The sequence below is a fragment of the Mus pahari genome, chromosome 3, assembly GCF_900095145.1.
Source record: "Mus pahari chromosome 3, PAHARI_EIJ_v1.1, whole genome shotgun sequence".
NCBI lineage: Eukaryota > Metazoa > Chordata > Mammalia > Rodentia > Muridae > Mus > Mus pahari.
Window position 1 is genome coordinate 94,616,723 of NC_034592.1, and position 14,129 is coordinate 94,630,851.

Here is a 14,129-nt window from a genome sequence, read left to right on the forward strand (position 1 = left end):
CCATCTTCTGCTACATATGCAGCTAGAGACTCGAGCTCAGGGGGTACTGGTTAGTTCATATTGTTGTTGCACCTACAGGGTTGCAGCCCCCTTAAGCTCCTCCATTGGGGGCCCTGTGTTCCATCCAATAGCTGACTGTGAGCATCCACTTCAAGTTAGTAAAATTCAATGCTACACTTTGATTGAGGTATTTAAATCTGGATTAAAATAATTGGGCTCCAATTAATGGAGTCTCTTGTTTATTAAGTTTAATGGTGATCAGTCTCCATTTCTACAGCCTTTAAATAATAATAATAATAATAATAATAATAATAATAATAATAATAATACCAACTCTGAAGAATTATTAGTGTGATTAAATAAGATAATGTATGAATATCATTACTGCTTGACTCACTCTAAAAGATTATTAAAATGTTTTCTATTATTATAAGGAAAATGAAAAATCATATGGAACCAGGAAGACAGCTCAGCATAATAAAGTGTTTGCTGAGAGGCCTGACAAGAATGTCATCCCTGGAGCCCACATGGTAGAAGAACTAGGTGGAAGGAGAGAACCAACTCCTATAAGTTGTCATCTGACCTCAGCACACATGCTAGGACAAAAACACAGATTCATTCTCATGTGCATTCACACATTAAATTCACATACAAATGCAACAAACACACACATACAAAACTTTGTATATAATCAATTCATATTAGAATTTTGCTTGTTGTTCAGTGATTCAATGCCTCTTTAGCTTGTAGGAAAATTGTCTTTCTAAGGACAAAGATAAAGAAAAACATAGATAGGTAATATAAAGGAGACTGATTTGAACATTTTGAGTATGGAAACATCAAAGGAAAAGCAAATATCCATCCCTTATATACATGTATATGATATATACTGCATATCATAATTTACATTAACATATGATATATATCATATATCATAATTCCCTAGAATATATCAGTAAATTCACAGTTTAATGAAGTATCAAAAAATAAATATCAATACAACTATTAATTCCAGAAATAGAATCTCAACAACTCTTGCATAAATCCCCTTGAGATTCTCCTCCTCCATACTGAATTTTCAATGAAATCATATTTTGTCTTTTATGGTCTGATATTTGTACATTCATTTAGTTTTATCAACAACAGATATGTCCTTAAACATTCTGCGTATCCCAGTATAAGCATAAAATGATTTTTATGTTTAGCTACTTTCATAAAAAATCTGTAGTTGTAAAATCTATTTCTAATTTTCATTCATTTGCATTTCTTTTCTTGTCATGTATTATCATAACATACAACACAACGGAAGTTCTATCTCCTAGTGTTGACAGACATTTGGGCTACATCCTTTCTTGATTACAGCAAAGCTATAATAAGCATGTCTCTGTATACCTTGCAGTCCTTAGAGGCCTCTCTGTCAGGTGTGCCTATGAGAAAGTTGTTGGCTCATGTTTGCTTTCAATTTCAATCTACACTAATAAACAACATTGTAAGTTGGTTTGTGTCCTTGTCAGTAGCATCTCTGTGATTTGTGATTCCTGACTCCTGTCCAATCTTTCAAAAGTGGGGAGATAGATAATAGTCACTTATTGATATTTTAATTTTTATTCCTATTTCTAGAGGTGTGTGTGTGTGTGTGTGTGTGTGTGTGTGTGTGTGTGTTCTCAAACCAGATGAGATTGGTAGAGCAATGTTCATTCCCCAGACAACTCTCAGAGAGCATAACAGGAGTGGGGCCACACCCTACCCAAATCAGGCCTGGACCTACTCAACTCCAAAGAGATAAAGGCCATGTTGTGATAAACTTCTGTTTCCCTGGCTGAGAAATGACCTCTCAGAAATCATGTGTTTGGCTGTGTGCTTATCTACTTGTTAAGCTTGGAAGGTCCCTGCCCTTACAATACTTCTTCTGTTGCTCGCCCCCAACACCCCTCTCCAGTCCCCCTCTTGCTATGGTCTAGCATGGTTAGGTGCCAGTTGTGGAGGCACTTTCTATTTTCTCTTTTAGTATGAAGTAGAGCCTGGAAAGGCAGTTGGACTAGAAGTGCCTGGAAGCAGGTGGGGGAAGGTCTTTTCAGAGGATTTTAGAGGTACAGCTCTTTCAGATGATATTTAAAGAAACAGCTCTTAGATGCTTTTCAGTGAAATAGCTTGTGCAAATACATTTTATTCGGGGTGAACAAAGGCTATATATAAACCTTGGAGAGTGGGAAGGAGTTTTCAGGGTGAATGTAATTCATTGGCTAGAGTTTAAATGGGAATGCCTCATTTGCATGGAGAGACATTCCAGAAATCTCAGGTACTTGCTAGGCAGGTTCTTATTGGGAAGAGGAAGTTGAACCTGCAGGTTTGCAAAGAACTAAGTGACCTTCCTCAGGTAGAGGGTATGAGGAGTGAGGAGGGAGCTTGTGCTTCCCAGAAAAGGTCAGAGAAGTGGAAACACTGCTGGAAAAGGGAGTCCTTTAAGTAGCAGGGTTTCCCAACAATCTAGCCCCTCTACCAAGGGTGCTCAATAGGCAATTGGAATTAGGGCATCTACATATGGGAACTGAACAGAGACCCTCTTGTACATGTGAAAAAAGTGTAAGTACTTTCCACTGAGGGATAGCAGCTCCTTGCCCTGCCATCCTAACCTGAGAATCAGCTGGTTCTTCTTTCTTCCTTTCCTCCTTTATTTTCAGTTCAAGCCATTTTGAGGGAATGATGATAGTGAAGGGGCAACTAACATCCTTTGGCCAGGGCTACTTCCCAGCATTGACTGAAGGCCCTTAGTCCTCTGATCGGATCCAGACACACTTCAAGGTTGGTTGCATACTCTCTTCAGTTTGCAGGCAGACTTTACACCCCAGTCTCAATGGAGACTCCTGGAACTCCTGCAGTTCTGGGAATGTTCCCCCTTTCACTGAATACTTGCTCTCTTTTTGGTCAAGGAAAATTCCATTTTTAACTAAAAGTCGTCCCAAATTAGGAACGTCTGGGCCATCCTCAAGCTGCAAGGAGTTAAACTCTTCCCGAAGGAAGGATTCCCTGTGACATTGAGGTCTGGACCTGGGTGGCTCACCTCCCTAAAATTCCAAGAAGGAACAGCCTCCCCTCTTCCTATCATTTGGGATACCTGGCAATGTGTGCCCCTCCTAGAAAGAAACTAATGATGGCCAGGCAGTGGTGGCACACGCCTTTAATCCCAGCACTTGGAAGGCAGAGGCAGGCAGATTCTAAGTCCGAGGCCAGCCTGGTCTACAGAGTGAGTTCCAGGACAGCTAGGGCTATGAACTCAATCCCCTTACTCCCAGCAATGAATCTGACTGGGAAAGTCCTGAAGATGGCTTTGTGCCGCACCACACTGTCCTTGAACAAGCCATCAAATGCATTAGATAGAAAATAACTGCTAACCCCCTCCTTACATCTACCTCTCTTTACTGACCACTGCTGTCTTAGTCTCCTCTTGTGTCATCCAATAAAGACATTTATAAAACTCTCATGTTTTCTGCCCCCTACAAACTACCACTCAACAATTATTCAAGATTAGAGACTTGAATTTTCTCACGATGGAAATACCAGCTTGACTTTCCATGTTAATGTTCAACCCACTTGCTCTCAGCTTCTAGACTTGTATCTCTACCAGGCCACGAGTTAAAAGAATTTAGATGAGAGGATGGTATTCATACCTCTTGGAATAAATCTGTTCTTCTGAGCCTTCATGGCTGTCCTAGGTACAGCCAGGACCAGTACCACATATGTTGTGCTTCCTTTCCTAGCCCCCTGTTCCTTCATGGGATGCTTTATATAGGAATTAATGCCTTCAATAAACCAGGAAAAATCAATATCAAAATTAACAAAATAGCCTTTGGGGCTTCAGTGTGATTTTTGGCGAAAGTAACTTCTCCACAGTAGCATGAAAGCCTACCCAATCTCTGGGGTACTTAGATCAAGTACACCTTTGGCCCTTCAGGCCTGGGATTATAGTATAACCCACCCCTGTGCTTCCATATCCCAAGATGAAGAGTCCTCACTTCTCCTCTGGCAAAAAAACCTGAGGAACCTCTCTCTGATTTTGTTCTTAGAACAAAAACTAGCCTAGAACACAGAACTCCAGACTCCCTGGTTAGATAAATCCTCCTTAAAAGAATAACTTGGGAGTCATGACCTCAGAACACTGGCTGGCATGTTAGGGTAAATGGGAAGTTCCTACCCAAGACTTTGGGATGGCTTCCCATAAGGTCTCTTCCCTGGCCCACGTCTTTGTCATAATCTGTAAAACGAAAGGAAAATGATTTAAATATGGAAAAGAGAGACCCTGGAAGGGCAAATATCCTAACTCTGGCCCTTCTAAGGGCTTGGAAGCTGCCTATCCTAAAGCCATCTCTCCCTGATGCCACAAAGAATTGTACTGGAAAAAGGATTGTCTTTCCACATTTGATAAAGATGGCAATTTGAGCTTTTACACTTCAAAAGGGACAACCCTCAGCCCCAACAATAAGAGAGAAAACCCCCCAAAATCTTGTGGGTCACTAACATTCTGGAAGGCTCACGGCTCAGACTCAATATAAAAATTGGGGGGAAAAACATTGAAATGCCTAGTTGACACTAGAGCAGACAGAACCCTTATACAATGATCTGAGGTCTGACAGTATGGGGAACGAATCCCTGAGCTCCAACTGATGGGCATATGAGGCTCATTTTGGGCATATACCACTAAATAGGTCTTCCAATGAGAGGTTCAAGATGGTGCTCTTAGCCTTATCAGACATGTTAAAGTGGAGATGGCCACCAATCTGTTGAAGAGAGGTATCTTAGAAGTCCATAACATGGAAAATGAACGCATCCAGATAGAGGACTACAACAAATACCCTCTCAGGAGTCACCCACAATTCTAAGAGCCACTGTTAGATACTTCCTGCCTCAAGTGGGTCTTAAATAAGTTCATCTGGGTTGAACATTGACATTTAACCAGGGAGAAGTTAGAATCTCTTACTCAGCTCATTAAAGAACAACTCCAACATATCTGCCTGCTCCATAGCCCATGCAATACTCTCATCTGTGCAATTAAAAAGAATTCTGGGAGATGGCAGCTATAACAAGAGCTATTGGGCATCAAGAAGACCATGTAGATCTGGGAAGCTCCCAGAGGGTCTACATCTTGTCTCTGAAATACTCTACTATTGTCCTAGCCAATGAACCACTATTGGCCATAGATACAAAAGATACTCTGTCTCCCTATATCCCAAAGATTGACAACATTTTGCCTTTTTAGTCCCCCAAATTAATAACTCTAGGCCAGCATCTTGATATGAATTGAGAGTCTTCCCCCAAGGGATGGACAATAGCCCCACTGTATACCAGGAAGTGGTTGCTGCTGCTCTGAAAACATATTTTAAAAGGGGAATGTACATTTATCATTATATGGATAGCATATTGACCTGGGGAGATTAAAGAAAAACAAACTTTGCCCCATGACCTCAAAATATTGCTGGTCCCAGCTCTAATATAAATAGAATTCAAACCCCAAGTAAGATACAATTTACCACCCCCACCCCCACACATACATCACCTTCTTAGGGACTGAAATATCCTCAACCTCAGTATATCCTCTTAAGCCTGTTCTAACATTTCCCAAATGTCAAATTTCAATACTCTCCAGAGTTTCTTGGGAAACTTCATCTGTCTCTGGTTGTGGCTGACAAGCCCTACAGAAAACCTAAAGCCTCTTTTTGACCTCCTAAAAGGAAACAACCTCCCTTCCCTCACCCCCCAAAACATTCACCCCTGAGGCCAAACAAGCTCTTTCCAAGATTAATGACTTGTTCCAGGGCATGTTCCCAGCTCCATACACACCAGATAAACCTGTCCAGCTCCTATTATTCAACCCTTCCCCCACCCTCGTGGTGACCCTCTATCCACTTCGGGGAGTTTTGGAATGCCTCCACACTCCTATTGGCAGCATTGCAGACTCCTACCAAAGGTTTATGCCCTGGGTTCTATGATATAGCTAGGAAGAGACAGGGTCTTACAGACAACCTTCTGGCCTCCTTTTCTCTTTCTTGGATTTTCAATGGTTATTTAAAAATCACTCCCACTTTGCCATCAGACTAATGGGGTTCTCTGGACAAATCAATAACTATTATCCCAATGAGAAATGGGATTCTGTTCTGCCACTCCTGACATGACTGGTCAACACTCCCCCCACCCCACTTCTTTTCCTGAAAACCAATTACTGAGGCATCCTCTGTCTTCACTGACAAGGGAAAGCAGAGGGGTAGGGGATTGGGGCTGCAGTCTTCCTTTTCCACCCCAGATATCAACCAATAATTATTAATTTCCAGGAGCTCCTTGACCACTCCCTCAAATTCAGAGAACTCTATGCTATCTACATGAAACTGAAGGAAGAAGACAGCCCTTTCAATTTATTTTCTGACAGTGCATATGTTATCACACTCCTCTGGCTAGCCAGATCCTTTGTCCAGTTAGGTGAAAATCCCCCTCCCCCTGTTCATCAGTTTCCAATTTGATTCCAGGGAGGACTGGTGCTCTTTGTCCAACATGTTTAATCTCATACCCCCTACCTGACCCTATATCCAAGGGAAATTCCTTGGCTAAACAAGTTGCCTCAGTGGAAATTTTTATTGTTACCCTTGAACAAGCAAAGAATTTTCACTCACACACCATGGTAATCTTAAAGGATCGCAATTTAGATTCCCTCATATTCCATCCAATCAACTACACTGGATCATAAAACTTGCAATTCGTGTACATCACTAATTAGTACTCCTGCAATACAACAAATGGGAATTAACCACTGAGATTAATGTCCTCTGGCAGATTGATTTCACCCATGTATTCCAATTTGGGCAACAAAAATATGCTTTTGTTATAATATATACCCCCACTTCATATGAGCCACTGCCCAAATGGGAGAAAGCTCTAAAATCTTATACCCCACATGTTTTCCTCATTTACAATTATTAGCTTGATACAACAAATCAAGCCAGATAGCTGCCCTGCCTTCACTAGCATTCATTTTAAAACCTTCTGTTCTACATGGGAAATTATGCACTATATGGGATTGCTTATAATCCCCAAGGACAAGGGCACACCAAACCCTCAAAACCCAGCCAAAAAGGCAAGACACAGCCTCTTACCCCCCACCCCCACCCCAATGTTCAGTAGGCAATGGCCCTAACAACACTAAACATTTTAAAATATATTAAGACACAAAATATCTCATTATTTTCATTAGCATAAACTACAATTGAACCCCCTTTGTTGGTGAGATGGCAGGACCCTGTACAAGGGTCTGGAAGGGACCTGAACCCTTTCTCATAGTGGGAAGGGGTTTTGTTTGTGTATTCCCTCAGGATCAACCTAGGTCTGTCTGGATATGCCTGATACCTCCCTGCTCACCAAGAAGATGGCCCATTTATTGCTGATGGAGAAAGGAAGGAGGAGACCCAGAAGATACCTGCCACCAAGGAACAAGATCACCAAGAAGGACATTTATGGCCTTATGTCAATCTTATGATGCATGTGCCCTCCTCGATCCTCTCACTATAGTTTGATGACAGTCTTTGTTATACTTCAGGTCTTTCCTGCTCAACCCCTAATCTCTCTCTAACACCCACCAATGGTGTTTTCCCGTTGCGGAAACATTTTATGGCAAGAACCAGGAGATCAGGTCCTACAGACTGCCCTAACCAAGGATGCAAAAGTTCGATTTCTGTTACACTTCTAACTCCACCTCTGTAACTCCCAACCCATTTTTCTGATTCTATCTACAAGAGTGTCACAAGGGAGAAGTGACCTGCCTCACAGATCAGGATCATTATGGTGGCTGCCATTATTGGTCTCGTAAAATCAAATTCTGCTCTCATGTAAATATTCTATTTCAAAACCTAAATAACCATCTTACCACAGTTATGGATAACCCATGGGATAAAAGATGGAGGAAAAGAACCATGGCAAAGCTATGACACACAGGTTATGCTGTACATTTCTTTGTATGACTCCTTCATTCATGTTATATCCTTACACAGTTGGTTCGGGCAGGCCTCATTTTCCATACTAACCCATAAAAATATGATTGAATAGAAAACATAACTATGAAGTAGTACTCAGTCTACCCTGTCCTGACTATGACATGTTCAATATGCTGCTGACATGTTGCTGCTCACAGCACACCCCAATACCTCTTAATGTTTCCTTTGTGCCTTCTCTCTGTATTTCCACCTAGTCACAGTACCTACTGATGCCACCTTGTGTGGTTCCTCCTTAGACCAGGTCTCTTCTTTAATCAAACCTTAGAGGAACCTCCTACCCTTCTTTGAAGGCTTCCTACCTCTTCATTCATGTTATATTTATCCCCCAAGTACAAATAACCACTCTTGCTGCCTTGCCAGAGTTGTACTACAAAATAGAAGGGCTCTGGAGCTCTTGATAGCAGAACAGTGGGGGGACTTGTGTGATTCTGCATTGTTCTTTCTATGTACATGAATCCAGATTGGCTGAACAAACATGAAGACCGTTCTAGTACTCTGCAGCAATTTGAAGGCATATCTGAATATGCCTTCAATGACCCTGACCCTGGTAACCCCACAGCCTTATTGGCTGGTGCTTGCCCTTGATGGACCCAATCTCAGCCATCGCAGCCCCCTCCTTCTGGTTTGCAAAGGCATTTCTTATTCCTAGTGTGGTGGTTCAAATATGCTTGGCTAAGTAAGTGGCACTACTAGCAGCTGTAGCCTTATTGGAGGGAATGTGTCACTGTGGGAGTAGGTCAAGTGCCATGCCTGCCTGGACACGTCATGCTTCCTGCCATGATGATAATGGACTGAATCTCAGAACCAGTAAGCCACTTTCTTGTCTCCTTTGGTAGCAGGCACACTAGTGGTATACAGGCATACACACAGGCACAACACTAATACATGTAAATAAAAATATAATAATTAAATAAAAGTAAAAATAAAGATGGATGACCAGTTTCATCTGGATTAAATTATACTGCATAAAATATGCAGTAAGGATCAAGCTTTATTATTGTCATATGGTTATTTAATTGTTCTGTATCAGACAGATAAAATATCCTTTTCCTCATTGCCTTATAGCCCCGTTTTTGTCTTAACTCTAGATATTGCCCATAAAAACAGTGGCTGCAATAAAGGTGACCATTGTTCACTTGCTAACCTTGGATTATAGAAAATGTATCTCTGTTTATCAATGTTGACATGCACATATGTATATGTTATATACAGGTCCTGGCCCAAATGATAGCGTCTTCTAAGGATTCTTGCAACATGAATAACTCACATAGATGAGATCTTCTTGGTTGCTGAGTCATATTCTAGGCTGAACATTTTAGCACATTCAATAGTATGAAAGACTACAGCATTCCCACAATTCATGGTTCCTAACTGTTCCCCATATCTGTTCCCACACACATATCCTTTTTTTTTTTTTTTTTTGCAGATTTTGTCAATCAATTACCATTATACCCATTTTATAAATTTCTCTGTTTTTAATTTTTTAATTGGATTCAGTGAGTGACACAAACATTCACTGAAAGAAAAAGGAGCAGAATGACTCAGAATGTATTAGAAGACTGCACTGCTTAGAAGTGGCAATAGCTGCTTACATTCTCTGGTTTGTGGTTCTTTTAGCTCAGTGTTGATGATACGCAGTGGACAGATTAGTTCAACTTTTTTTTCTACAATCTGGGTAGCCATCTGGATGGTGCCAACCCAAAAGCTCACTGTCATACTGTAATAATATTTCCTTTCTTTTATTAATTGGCTATTTCATTTATTTACATTTCAAATGTTTTTCCCCTTCCCAGTTTCCCCTCCACATGCCTTCTATCTCCTTTTCCCTCCCCCTGCCTCTATGAGGGTGCTCCCCCACTTGCCTACCCACTCCTGCCTCAGCAGCCTAATGTTCCCCTATCCTGTGTCATCAAGCCTCCACAGGACCAAGGGGCTCCCTTCCCAGTGATGCTAGCTAAGGCCATCCTCTGCTACATTATGCAGCTGGAGCCATGAGTCCCTCCATGCATACTTTTTGGTTGGTGGTTTAGTCTCTGGGAGCTTTGGGAGTGGGGAGGGTGGTTGGTTGGTTGATATAGTTCTCTTTCCTATGAGGTCCCAAACCCCTTCAGGTCCTACACTCCTTGCCCTAACTTCCCCATTGGGGTCCCCGCCCTCAGCCCAATGTTTGGCTGTGTACATCCTCATCTGTATTGGTCTTGCTCTGGGAAAACCTCATGGAACAGCTAGCTATACAGGGCTCCTGTCAGTGAGCACTTCTTGGCATCAGCAATAGTGTCCGGGTTTGTTATCAGCAGATGGGATTGATCCCTAGGTTGGTGGGACAGTCTTTGGATGGCCTTTCCTTCAGCTTCTGCTCCACTCTTTGTCCCTGCTTTTCCTTTTGACAGGAGAAATTCTGAATTAATATTTTTGAAGTGGGTGGGTGACCTCATCTCTCAACTGGGGTCCATGCCTATCCACTAGATATGGCCTCTACAGGTTCTATCTCCTCTTTGGTGAATATTTCGGCTAAAGTCCTCCCTGTTGTGTCCTGGGAACCTCTTGGGTCCCTAGCATCTGGGACTTTTTAGTGGCTATCCCCAGTTCCCTCTCCCCCACTGATACACACACACATACTTTCAAAATTCTTGACCCTCTGTACTTCTTCCCCCAACTCCTCCCATATCTGAACTGCCCCCCCCCTTTTTCCTTCCTCCTCTATCCTAGACGTTCTATCAGTGACTTTAAAAAATAAAAAGCAAATATCGTTTTCATCAGTGGTATCAATGTGTCTTTGTCATAAGCTTTAATACTGAGTTTGACTTTGGCAGTCTAGATGTTATTAGTCTGATGCTATATTTTACTTAGAACTTCCTTCATTAGACACCTCAATTAAAGTTCCAAAGACTTGGCGTGTAATTAAAATTTATTTCAGAATACAACCATCTCCTACCAGTAGCTCATTATAAATCTTATTCTTATGAGGAATAATGTGTTCATATATTTATTTAAAAACTTATTAAAATAAACTATGAAAAAAATCGTATGATGAAGTCCAGAAGAAATTTTATGCACAATGGAAATTTATTAAATGTTGCTCAAAAATTTAAAATTCTGCTTCCTCTTTTAGATTTCTTTTTCATTTTAAAAATAGTAGTTATTAAGAACAAAACATTTTAATTTTCCATTTCAGGGATAAAAGTATATGTTAATATGTACATATTTGAATGCACATAGATTAACTCTAAACAGGCCTGAAATGTGATGCTCAATTTCCTGTTTAAATAATCTTTAATTATGAGTTTTAGGAATGCCACCATCTGACCTCAGTTCTGAACAGATGCTCAGTGCTGAGTTGAGCTTGGCCAGGTTTATTATCTCCAGATCACAGTGCCAGCTCTACCTCTTCTCCATATGGTATAGTCAGAAATACACGTTTTCTCTAAAGCAGTAGCTGGGAGACTCACACTGGACAGCAGGGTGGGTAAGGTGTATTCCAGAACCTGCCACAACTGGGCAGAGACAAATATTATTTAAGAACATACAACTAAAGGTCATATTTAATAATAAAATGGACATAAATTCAATATATGATTTGCTCTTCTTAATGAGAAGTTTCCCCTAAGGAACTCACACAAGAAACCATATGATGATTTTTAATATATACTTAGAGATATTTTTAAAAGCCTAGTCATCTCATAGGTACAATGGAAACATTTAGAAAAAAACACTGAATTTCTACTTCTGATTATTTATACTAATGAAGAAAACAAAATATGCAAAATAAAATAGAAACATTGTGTAATTCACAATCATCCTGTCAAGTTAGAGTCAGAGTATAATTTAGGGCTCAGCAGCTTACCTGAGCACTTGATTCACTTTTAACCCTGAGGACATTTGATGAGCCTGGAAATATTAGCTTTGTTTTTGAAAATTTCTAGGTGCCAAGGCTACATTTGTAAGTGAGTCAAATAATCCAATCAGTAGATATTTTTAGAACATACACAGTAAGTGAATTATTATGATATCTCCTTTTCTGGCTCTATATTTATAATATATGACCGGCAATGATGTGCATAAAGGGACGAAATTCTCAACTAAGAGTGATCCATCATACTCAGCCAAGTTGGATTTATTTTCAGTTTTGCAATGCAAAAAAAATGTCACAACAAGATATAGATTGACAACAACCAAAAAGTTATGATACATGGGGATGGCCCCAGTACATTATTCAGTCAAAGGTTATTTTTCACTGGAATATTTAATACAAAATGCCAGACTTTCAGATTATAGTATTGAAGCCTCAGACATAATTTTTGTGTACATTCACTAATAACATTCTAAATTAAAGTACAACAATATTAGGAAAGACACAGATGATCCAAACTATTCCCAATCATTACACATTTATTGTTGTTCAAATACTCTGAGGTCTCAAAGAAACAAATTCCTCATAATATTTACATAAAGGTGAGTTCCATCTGAAAAGAATGTATCAGACCTGGGAAAGATGAATTCCTGCATGTACAGAAAAGTACCTTTCATGATCCTGTGATCTTCCTTTTGCATGTAAGGACCAACAAGGACAAAGATCTTGTAATATACAGGAAAGAAATGTCATTAAAATAGTTATGCTTTGCTAATATTATAAAGCAGATGATCATGTGCTGGTCAGAGATTCATGACATTTTAGGAACTTGGAAAGCTGGCATTGAACAGGTATCATAGACTGTTAGTGACTATTATTACACATATACTAAGAGTTACTGTTTCAGGTAAAAGATATTTATAAGGAGAGAAAGGCAAAGTTTAAATTTCTGGATTATGGCTCTGGAGACTTCTGTTTTATGGAGGCTACTTTCTTATTTGAAGTTTAATTTCTTACATTGTAGAAAACAATTCAATGCACACCCAGTGTCATTTAATGATTCTTTGGCAATGGGGAATACATTTAGACAAATAATTATACCTACACATTGAAATAATGTTCCATAGAGCTTCAGGGGGTTAATGGACTCCTTGGAGCTCATTTGTGGGCTCTCTATGGGATCTGTAGGTTAGGAAATTCTGACTTTAGCAATGTCTCATAATCTTGTTTGTTCTTTTTATTCAAGCACTAACCAAGTCTGACCCTTCTTATCTTGTCAGATATAAGTAAGCCAGGATTACTTAGGATGATATTGCAATAAACAAATCCATCTGCTTGTAAACTTAAGTTCCTTTGACCATGTTTGTAGAAGTTGAATTACTTATGGCAAATCTTCCAACCATTTTGGAACCCCACTGACTATAACAGTATTCCCATCTGAACTTCCAAGAACAAGTAGAATTGGTTAAGGTTGTCAGGATTTCTTCAGAGGTAAATGGAAACAATATAACGTCAACTTTACACTTTAGTGTTGAAGCCTGTCCCCCTAGAATAGCTGTAGCCATTTTGTTCCCGTTATTTCATATTGTTGTTGTAATATGCCTGCCAGTCAATGACACATAAAATAACTCCCCTCAGAGCATTGTCATGCTGACCATATACCCTGTTATGTTCTGGATGTTATGAGGTTTGTTAATCATAAGAAATTCCACAACCAACTGGGTCACCTAGAGCACAGATTCAGCGGACACCCGCACAGTCCCTAGCGGACTGCCCAAGCGATCTTAGGATCACTGGAGAGTGGAGCACAACATCTGCTCCAATCCAATTGTGCACGGGACCTGAGACAGCACTAGGGAAGCAGAGAACCGGCCTGACCATGGGTACAAGCCCCTTCTGGTCTGCACCAGCACTGGGTCACCTAGGGCATGGATTCAGAGGACACCCCCAAGGTCCCTAGCAGACTGCCCAAGCTATCTTAGGATCACTGGTGAGTGGAACACAACAGCTGCTCCAATCCAATAGTGATGGGCCTGTGAGAGCAGGAACAAGGACACCAGAGCCTTTCCTGACCAAAGGCTCAGGTTCCTTTTAATCAGTTCAGGTTTACCTTGGTTTCAAACAGACCAGACAACTCCACCATCCTCAAAGTAGACACCACTTCCATGCACTGTAACACGCCCAGGATCTTAGGACAACAGGATCCCAGGATGACAGGAGCTCAGTCACATGAGTATTTGAGTGTC

The 14,129-nt window shown here is 40.5% G+C and overlaps 1 protein-coding gene across 5 annotated transcripts in view; it reads right to left on the reverse strand.

Moving 5' to 3' along the window:
- The window catches only part of Ano3 (anoctamin 3), a 285,933-nt gene that overhangs the window by 142,395 nt on the left and 129,409 nt on the right, over positions 1–14,129 (reverse strand). Inside the window, exon 1 of one of the 5 annotated variants that reach the window (XM_029536332.1) lies at positions 4,193–4,210. The exons of the other annotated variants lie outside the window; for them this stretch is intronic. The gene's annotated coding sequence lies outside the window, so the exon portion shown is untranslated. Of the gene's footprint in view, positions 1–4,192; positions 4,211–14,129 lie in introns of those variants that run through there. 5 annotated transcript variants of the gene reach the window in all.